An 8,659-nucleotide genomic window follows, 5' to 3' on the forward strand; every position below is an offset into this window, starting at 1 on the left:
TAAGTTAGCAAAATATTGCTTTGAAAAGAACAAAAAATTCTCACCAGAAATGATGAAAGTCAGAAAAAAGTGGCACAATATTTTTCAAGTGCTGAAAGAAAACAACTTTCAACCCAGAATTTTCTGTCAATGGAAACATCGATTGGAAATGAAGGGGAAAATCAAGCATTTTAATATAAAGAAAAACTAAAAGAATTTTTTTTGCTAGTACACCTACACTAAAAGAAAGACTAGCGAAAGTTATCAGAAAAAATAATATAATAAGTAAAGGAATCTTGGAATACCAGCAAGAGAGAAAGAATAACAAAAAGTAAATTTAAAAGAATAATTGAAATAGTAAAAAAGAAAAAAAAAAGTCAAATAATTCACCCTGAGATAGGGAAAGAAAGAAGAGAAACAAAAAAAGAGAGAAATAGAAAACAGCAAATAAAATGACAGAGTTAAGCCCTAATATATCAATGATTGTACTAAATACAAATTTTCTAAACACATCAATTAAAGACAGCGGTGTGCTGAGTGAATAGAAAAAGCGTGACCCAAAATATGCTGTCTACCAGAAACTGACAACTGTGCTGCTAAGAATGATATAAGGAGGGTGAAACTGATCACACAGGAAAAACACAGGAAATAATCTCAGGAGCTGAGGTCCTGAGAAGGTGACACAGGACCAATAGGGTGGATTTTCATTTGGAGGAAGAGAGGGAAAGAGGGAGGGCAGGAGGGATGTAAGGAGAGAGGGAGGGAGAGGGAGGGGATGAATACGAGAACATACATTGTCTTTATCAGAATGAGTTGGTTGACCTTTCATGAGTTAACTCCAGCCTCACCAGGGCACACTCGCCATTGCTCTGTTCCACCAGCTGGTTCATCAGGTTGTGTTTTTCTGTCTGACACATGCCTACAAAGACCAGCACCACTGCAGGCTGAGAATCTTGTAGGGATTTGTTGCGAGCGCCTGATAAGGGCAGTCGCCACATTTCAGTCTCTTCCTGAAAGTCAAGGGGACATTAACCCCTCAGCAGGGCCCTATGTCCTTGTGTGGGCTTCGTGACATGAGGGGGGAACAAAGTCCTGACACACAGGTTCAGATAGAGTGAGGAACACAGCTTTATTTGGGAACCAATATCCCTCCAGAGGCCAATGCTCTGGTAAGCACAGTAGATCATAACATACAAGCTAAAATAGAATTTAATGATGAACCAAGTCTCAGAGTCAATCGAGATGGAGAAGGTCCCTGGTACGGGAAAGACGACTGGGCCCACAATGGGTCTGAGGTAAGCTGGTCTCACAAGGAAGAACTTTGGGGAATCCCAGAGTATCGCGCCTTGCACCCCGCAGAGGGTCTTAGCTGGAGGGCCCAACCAGATGACTCATGGCATTGCTCTGGAGTTTTGCCTTTATCCGCTTTTCTTAAACTTGTTTACTTCTTAGGTGATAACCAGGAGTTGTTTGCCAGGAGTTGCTTACCTCTTGGGTGATAACCAAAACTTGTTTTGGTGAACGTGTTCATCACTCAATTTGCTATGCTCAGTTTCATACAAAAACATGTTCTTCACTCTTACCAGTCTCACACATGTGCGGCCCAGCTTGTGTACCTACTAGTAAACAACTTATTTTGCAAACCTCAATCCAACATATAACATATATTTTATATGCTCTACACTGGATTCTTTAACGCTTCCTAATTCACTGACAGCTGTTGATTTTAGTGTTTTACCAGACACATGGGATCCAACCTCAGGGGTCCAGTCCAGGAAACCCAGATTGCTTCTCAAGACTCTACTAGACCACAAGCCATTCCTTAACACAGGGTCACCCTGACATAATGGAGAATGGGATACCCTGGGATTTCTCAGTAAGAAGGCTAGCTAGCACTGGCAGATGGCACAGCTCTTTCTACATCACGCCCTTTGCTCATGATGAGTCATTGTGTATTACCTGTTTCCAAAGATTTACTTCTGTAATAACATTCTGCTGCTGTGTACCATTTACTGAATTCTTCACTGTGTCCAGCCCTGCTCCACGGTGCCTTAATTACATACTCATATTGGCCCTTACAAGAACCCTAAATGTTAAAAGCATTTATTCCTCCTCTGTAAATAAAGCAAATGCAGTACATGAAGGCTGACGAATTTGTCAAAGATTATGTAGTGAGATGTGGAATCCAGAAGTAAACACTTGTGTCTTTCCTTCTCTCTGTACTTCCTGATGGAAAAACTTACTTGAAATTAACTTCCTTACCAAGAATTCTTTTATCCTTTATAAATGAAGTATGGGTGGCCTATATTGATTATCACATCTCAGCTTCATAATAAATTACCGTGAACTGAACAGATGTGGTTATTCTGCAGTGTCTACCATTTGTCCCAAAACCACTAAATTGTTTCTAGACAAATTTTCTGCATCATGAGTTGGTTTGGCCTTTCATGAGTTAACTTGTAGGTCTCCAGGGCACACTCACCATTGTTATGTTAAATGTCCCATCAGGCAATTCACTTCACCTCTCATTTTGTGACATCCAGTCCTACTTATTATAATCTTTATTTTACTGCTCATCAGATATTTCATGAGCACATATTATATGGTCAGATATTGTGCTCAGTTCTGGGGATACAAATATAAATAAGGTATGCCTTGCCTTCAAATTCCTTAGAAAATATAACAGCTAGTGTTAGGTTCATTTAACGTTAGGTTTGCTATTACTCATCCATGGTGATAGAACATATCCAGCAAACTACGGCTTAAAGAAAATGAAGGATTTGTTTGTAATATTTTTTTCTTATCTCTTACATGGAAATCTAGTGGTACTTAATCAGGGACTGGTACTGAGTCTCTGCTGGACAAAATCTGCATGGGAACAAGACGCTTCTTGAAACAGGATCTACACAGGACTTTATAGTCATACATGCAGGGAGCCTGAGGAGAATAGCAGAGCCAAAGGTAAAGGCAATCCTTGCTGTTCTGAACTACTTGGGACAGTCCCGTGGGTATCAGTGGGTTGCAGAATGTACATGAGAGAAAGCGGTCTCAAAATGCACTTTTTCTCACTACTCAGCTTTCAGGAATCCCAAGACCATCTACTTTCCTTTCTCCCCTGCAACTCTGATCCTGGAGAATTTCACATAAACATTTCTTACTGCAGCTCTTACTACTGAGAAGAATCCTTGCCATACATGGTGAAGAATGAATTTGAATTATTTCAACAGCTTATTTCAGGAGGGATTTCATGAGTACTAACATCATCAGGGAAAGTTAAATTGTTTTGCGTGTTCTTTTTTCAAGGTATTCAGTTTAATAGGTAATCAGTGTATCTATAAAATAATTGGAAAATGAAGACGAACAAATGTAACAACAAAACTCCTTCAAATTTCACATCTGGTATTTGGGAAAACTTTGCACAGAATGGCTCCACACATTTTACACGTTATTCTCCCCCACTGCCCTCATACACACATCTGCTTCTGCACGTGTAAAGATACATTTTTATTTGAACACGACCTTTAGCCTCTTGGGGGAGAAATTGCAGGGACTCGAAACAGTTAGGCAGGATTTCTCTGTGAGGTGGCACGTAAGCTGAGAGCATGTGGAAATAGCTGATTGAGTAGGTGCAAGGCAGGAGTGGAGAATATTCTAGGCAGAGTTCATGCAATACCAAGTTTCTGGATGCAAATGTAAATTTAATTATTAATTGTCTTTGAGGGAAGTTCATCATAACATAGAAGGACACAGCTGGAATTGGGATAGAAAGTCCTTTCTCTCTCTAAAATGTAGGAAAAAATAAAAATTTCCTATATATAAGCCTTGAAGAGCAAGGCAGGATGGATCTGTGTCAGATATCACATGTCACTACTGTTGGCGTTGATGGAGCTCCTACAGTTGGAGTGAGTATAAAAGAGCATCAATGCTAGAAATAGTAGTCACTTGCAATCTTAGATTATTTGTATAACGTTTTACTAAATTAACACTTTATCTCCTCTCCCGCAAAAAGGAATTGTTCCGTGTATGTTTAAATTTCAGTTCACAGATTCCTTTCTCTTTTTCTCTGTCTCTTTCTTTTGAAATTTTCTACATAAATTTAAAAAATCCTATTCATTTTGCTTGTCTTTTATATTAATACAGGTAACCTCCATACTGCGTCAAAAAGGATTCAATATATGTTTTAAAATATTTGAAAGAGTATGTCATGTTGTAGACCAAATACTCTAGGATTCCGAGGCATGTATCTGAATAACAGACCATGAGACAGGAAAAGAAAGAATGTCAGGAATACTTATTCAATGTTTCATGGCTCAGACTGGAATATGGCATAATCCAAATGCGCTCAGATTTCATTGTGAAACTTTAAACACGAGGATATACCTGGCTGCAATATAGGAAATAAAGACTCGAAGTATGTGTGTGGCCATGTGCTAAGAGAAAGGGACAAAACAGATTTTATTTTATTTTTTTGATTGGGGAGGCAACCAAAACCTACTATGCCTTTAAAAATAGAATCATAGTATATTAGAATATTTAATAGGCTATGGTGACCATAGAGAAATAGTACTGTATAGATCATAATAGCATAGGTTTGGCCCAAGATGTATGTTTCCAAATTGCATTTCTACACTCTATGACTTTGTGACCTTGAGTAATTGACCTAACTTCTTTCTGTCAGTTTTCTCATCTTGTAGCCTTGTCATGAGAATTAATGAGTTAACACCTGAAATTACTGGACACACAGTAATTGATAATTGTTTTGCTATTAGCAAGAGTGAAAATTAACTCAAATTGGAATGGCTGGTCAGCTCGATAAGTTTTTATTGGCCATGTGTGTGCTCACCCTGCCCTCTATTCAACTAAGAAACAAGCTTCCTCTGTCATTAACTGGTTTACATTCTTTCTACTTGTCATTATTATACTTCCAAGGTCTTCAGGACAAGCATGTGTTGATGAAAAGGACTTAATAGAAGTAGCACGGTCTGAGAAAAAGGCTCACACCAGGAAGTGTACAGGGCTTTCAGTTCCTCAATCCAGGATCTTCCCGAGTGCTCTCTGAAGGGTGTCCCAGGATGTCCTGGATTCTGCTTGTAGGTGGGCTTCTTCCATGTAACTTGAGGTGCTCCAGCCCCACCCTGAACACCAGAGTTAGGTCAGAGGGTGGCTGGCCAGCTACCCCAGGAATTATCCTTCCCAAATTGTAGGATATGACCAAACCTCCAGGGCATGAAGTCTTGTAACTGAGAAGAGCTGCTTTTTAATACGGTGCACAGTTTTGCCTAAGATTATACATCCAGTACATTTCACCAGCTTGTCAGAGCCAGCATCCTCTGTTCTTCTCTACCTATTTCTTTGCCTTCTCCTGTCTTATCTTCTTCCTCTTCCTCTTCTCTCCTCTCCAGACATCTTACACCTCCTGCTTCTTGGGATGTCATGCAGAGACCCTTGAATCAGACATTTCTGTTCATAACAAAGCTCATTCCACACGTTATTTTCCTCGTCGTCTTGACTTCATCATTCCCAAACAAATATAAACTATATTTATTATCTGCCACTATGAAGAGGTAGAATCATTAAATACACACAAATTCTTTCAGATGAGTAAGACTCCAGAAAAACTATTTCTCTTTTAGAAACCATTATAAGTTTTAAGATGATTTCCGGTACACTGGGGAAAACTGTTTGGAATCATCTGCTTCAATTGAACTTACTTTCCCTATGACTGGGCCCCTTTGCTCCTAAGTATACATCCAGCAGAAATGTGGACACATGTGCATAAAAAAATTGTAAAGATCATAGCAGCAATATGTATAATAGCTGCAAACCCAATGTAACCAAAATGTCCACACACAGTAAAACAGCTAAATGAACTGTGGTATATTGTACAATGCAGTAGTACGTAGTATGTAGTTTGTACAATGTAGTTTGAAAGTAAACAAACTACACTTCAACGCAGCAACATGAATTAATCTCACAATCATAATGCTGGGTAAAATAAACTAGGCAAAACAGAATGCATGCTGTTCATTTTTATTTATATAAAGTTCACAAACAGGCAACCTTAGTCCCTGATGAAAACAGAAAGCAGAGTGCATGTCCTTGAACATGATGGAGAGGTTATTGGGTAGAAGGGGCACAGGAACGGTTCTGTGATTTGGGAGTGCTCTCTGATTTTTAACCGAGGCAATAATTACAGGGATGGGCTTGTCTTGTGTATTCTACCTACTGTACACTTTTGATCTGAGCACTTTTTTATGTCTATGTTATGCTTTAATTTAAAAGGTGAAAAATTATGGTCAACGTTCTTACACTAATCACAAGGCTCCTTAGGATATTTCATTATAAATGCTCTGCCTCAGAAACAGGGAAAAACAACAACAGAAAAGAAAACTGTTGCCTCTTTCATGTCACGGTTAGCAAACAGAATTTGGACACTTTTGTGGAACATCTGGACAATTTAAAACCTGATCTAGGGCCATGTGAGTGGCTCCGTTGGTTAAGAGCTTGCTCAAGAGTGCGAGCTCTGAGCAACAGGGTCACCAGTTTGATTCCCGGCCCGAGCAGAGCTGCCGCTGAGCTGCCAACAGGTGGCAGGATGGCTCAGCTGAAAAAAAAAAATCTGATCTAAAATTTATATTCTTACCCCCAAGCTATCAGCAATATAGGCTTACATGCAAAAATGACCAGTATGTCAATACATTTGTGTCTATATGCAACTCTCATCTGACGGAAATCGGGAAAAAACTCAACAAATCTACCTATCTCCCCTCTTGCCTTTCCCAACTTTCTGTCTGATTAATATTTTGTATACGATGAGGTCGAAAGTTTATCCTCGCCTCATCATGAATGTGGAATTCTGGTGTCAATTTTAGGACAACATTTGATACTTTACTTTCTATTAATACAAGTGAAAATGAAAGTAAAGCAGAGCAGACTACTTTGAAATTGGACTAATGTTAAGAAATCAGCTGCTTTGGCTCTGACCAATAAAGGCTTTTGCTTATGTCAGGAAACCAAAAAAAAGCTCCAAGACAACTAAATGTTGTTGTGAACTTTGTGAACAGAAATTCTTGCCAAGCCTCCCAACCCTTTTCCAGATTTATTGCATGCACATAAACTTGGAAATGTTTGTAAGAATAGTTTAACTTGTGGTATGTAGAATAGGAGTCTTTTTAAAAATCTTATAAATTAATAAGATATAGACAAAACCCTAGAAAAATATGTACACTAAAATTAACAACATTTCTAGGTCACTAAAGGAATTAAAGATTATTTTTGTAGTTTTGTGTGCTTTATTAATTTATTTTCAGTGAATGTTATTTTTTAATCATAGAAATACACATATAATAACATACTTTCCATTTTGAAAGAGGAAATCATTTAGTTCAAGTAATATTTTCTGACTAATTTGTATGTTAGAGTTATTGCAAGTCAATCAGGTTTTTATCTATTGGACAAGTGTTTAATAAGCATTGACTACATCCAAAACCTTGTCCCACATTGGGGTCCAACTGGGAAAGGTGGCTTGGAATGAAGGATTAGATTGGCCCTGTTGGTTTGAACAGAAGCTGGGCATTTGCTAGAGTTGTACCGACCTCAAAAAAAAGGTATTTTATCCTGGTGAGCAAATAAAGAGGCAAAGTTTCATGGCAATAGTAGGTTGGAACAAATTTTTATTTTTCCCATGTGATAAGTTAGATTACTAGAGTTTTTGCATCTTTCTTTTTTCACTTTATAATAAATCTGGAGATTTGCTCATATGAGAAAAATAGTGTTTCCCTCTTTCTTTTAGTGACTATAGAGTATTCCTTTATACATATGTCCCATGATTTATATTAGAGTGTCTGCTAGATGACTTTAGATTTCTCTCAAGCTTTTGCATTACAACAATGCTGCAACTAATATCCTAATACATGTGTCATTTTCTACTAGGGCAAATATTTCTATAAGATAGATCCTAATATGTGGACTTGCTGAATCAGAGTTTCTTGTGCAGTTAAAATGGGATATATAATTGTACCAATTTGCACTGTCACTAGCAAATGTGAGAGATTGCCTGGTTCCCAAAACCTTTGCCAATCTGGTGTCCCAGCAACTGTCTGATTTCTTGCTGATTTTAGAAGTGAAACCGGTGATTCATAGTTTTAATTTGTACATCTCCTTATTGCCAGAAAATATAAACAAAGAACTTTATTTTCTTCCATTTTTCTTTTTTTTTAGCTGAGCCATCCTGCCACCTGTTGGCAGCTCAGCGGCAGCTCATCTCCGGCCGGGAATGAGCTGGCGACCCTGTTGTTCAGAGCTCGCACTCTTGAGCGATCTCTTAACCAAGGAAGCCACTCTGCCGGTCCTTTCTCCCCGTCCCTTTGGACCCTATGGGTTCTTCGTTGTATTCACCATCTTCAGAATTCTTTCTGATCAGGCCCAGCAGGCTGTCACTCCAGCCATGTTATGAACTGAATGTTGTGTTCCCTTAAAATTCATTTGATGAAACCCTAATCCACAACATTCCAATGTGATGGTATTTAGAACTGGGGCTTTGGGAGGTGATAAGGTAGTGAGGGGGGGGGGCCTCATAAATCCAATTAGTGCCCTTATAACAGAGAGTCATGAAAGGTCCCCCCACCTCTTCACCATGTGAGGAAACAGCAAGGAAGCAGCCCTCTGTAAAGCAGAAAGA

Source organism: Hipposideros armiger, unplaced genomic scaffold (genome assembly GCF_001890085.2).
Source record: "Hipposideros armiger isolate ML-2016 unplaced genomic scaffold, ASM189008v1 scaffold_361, whole genome shotgun sequence".
Lineage (NCBI taxonomy): Eukaryota > Metazoa > Chordata > Mammalia > Chiroptera > Hipposideridae > Hipposideros > Hipposideros armiger.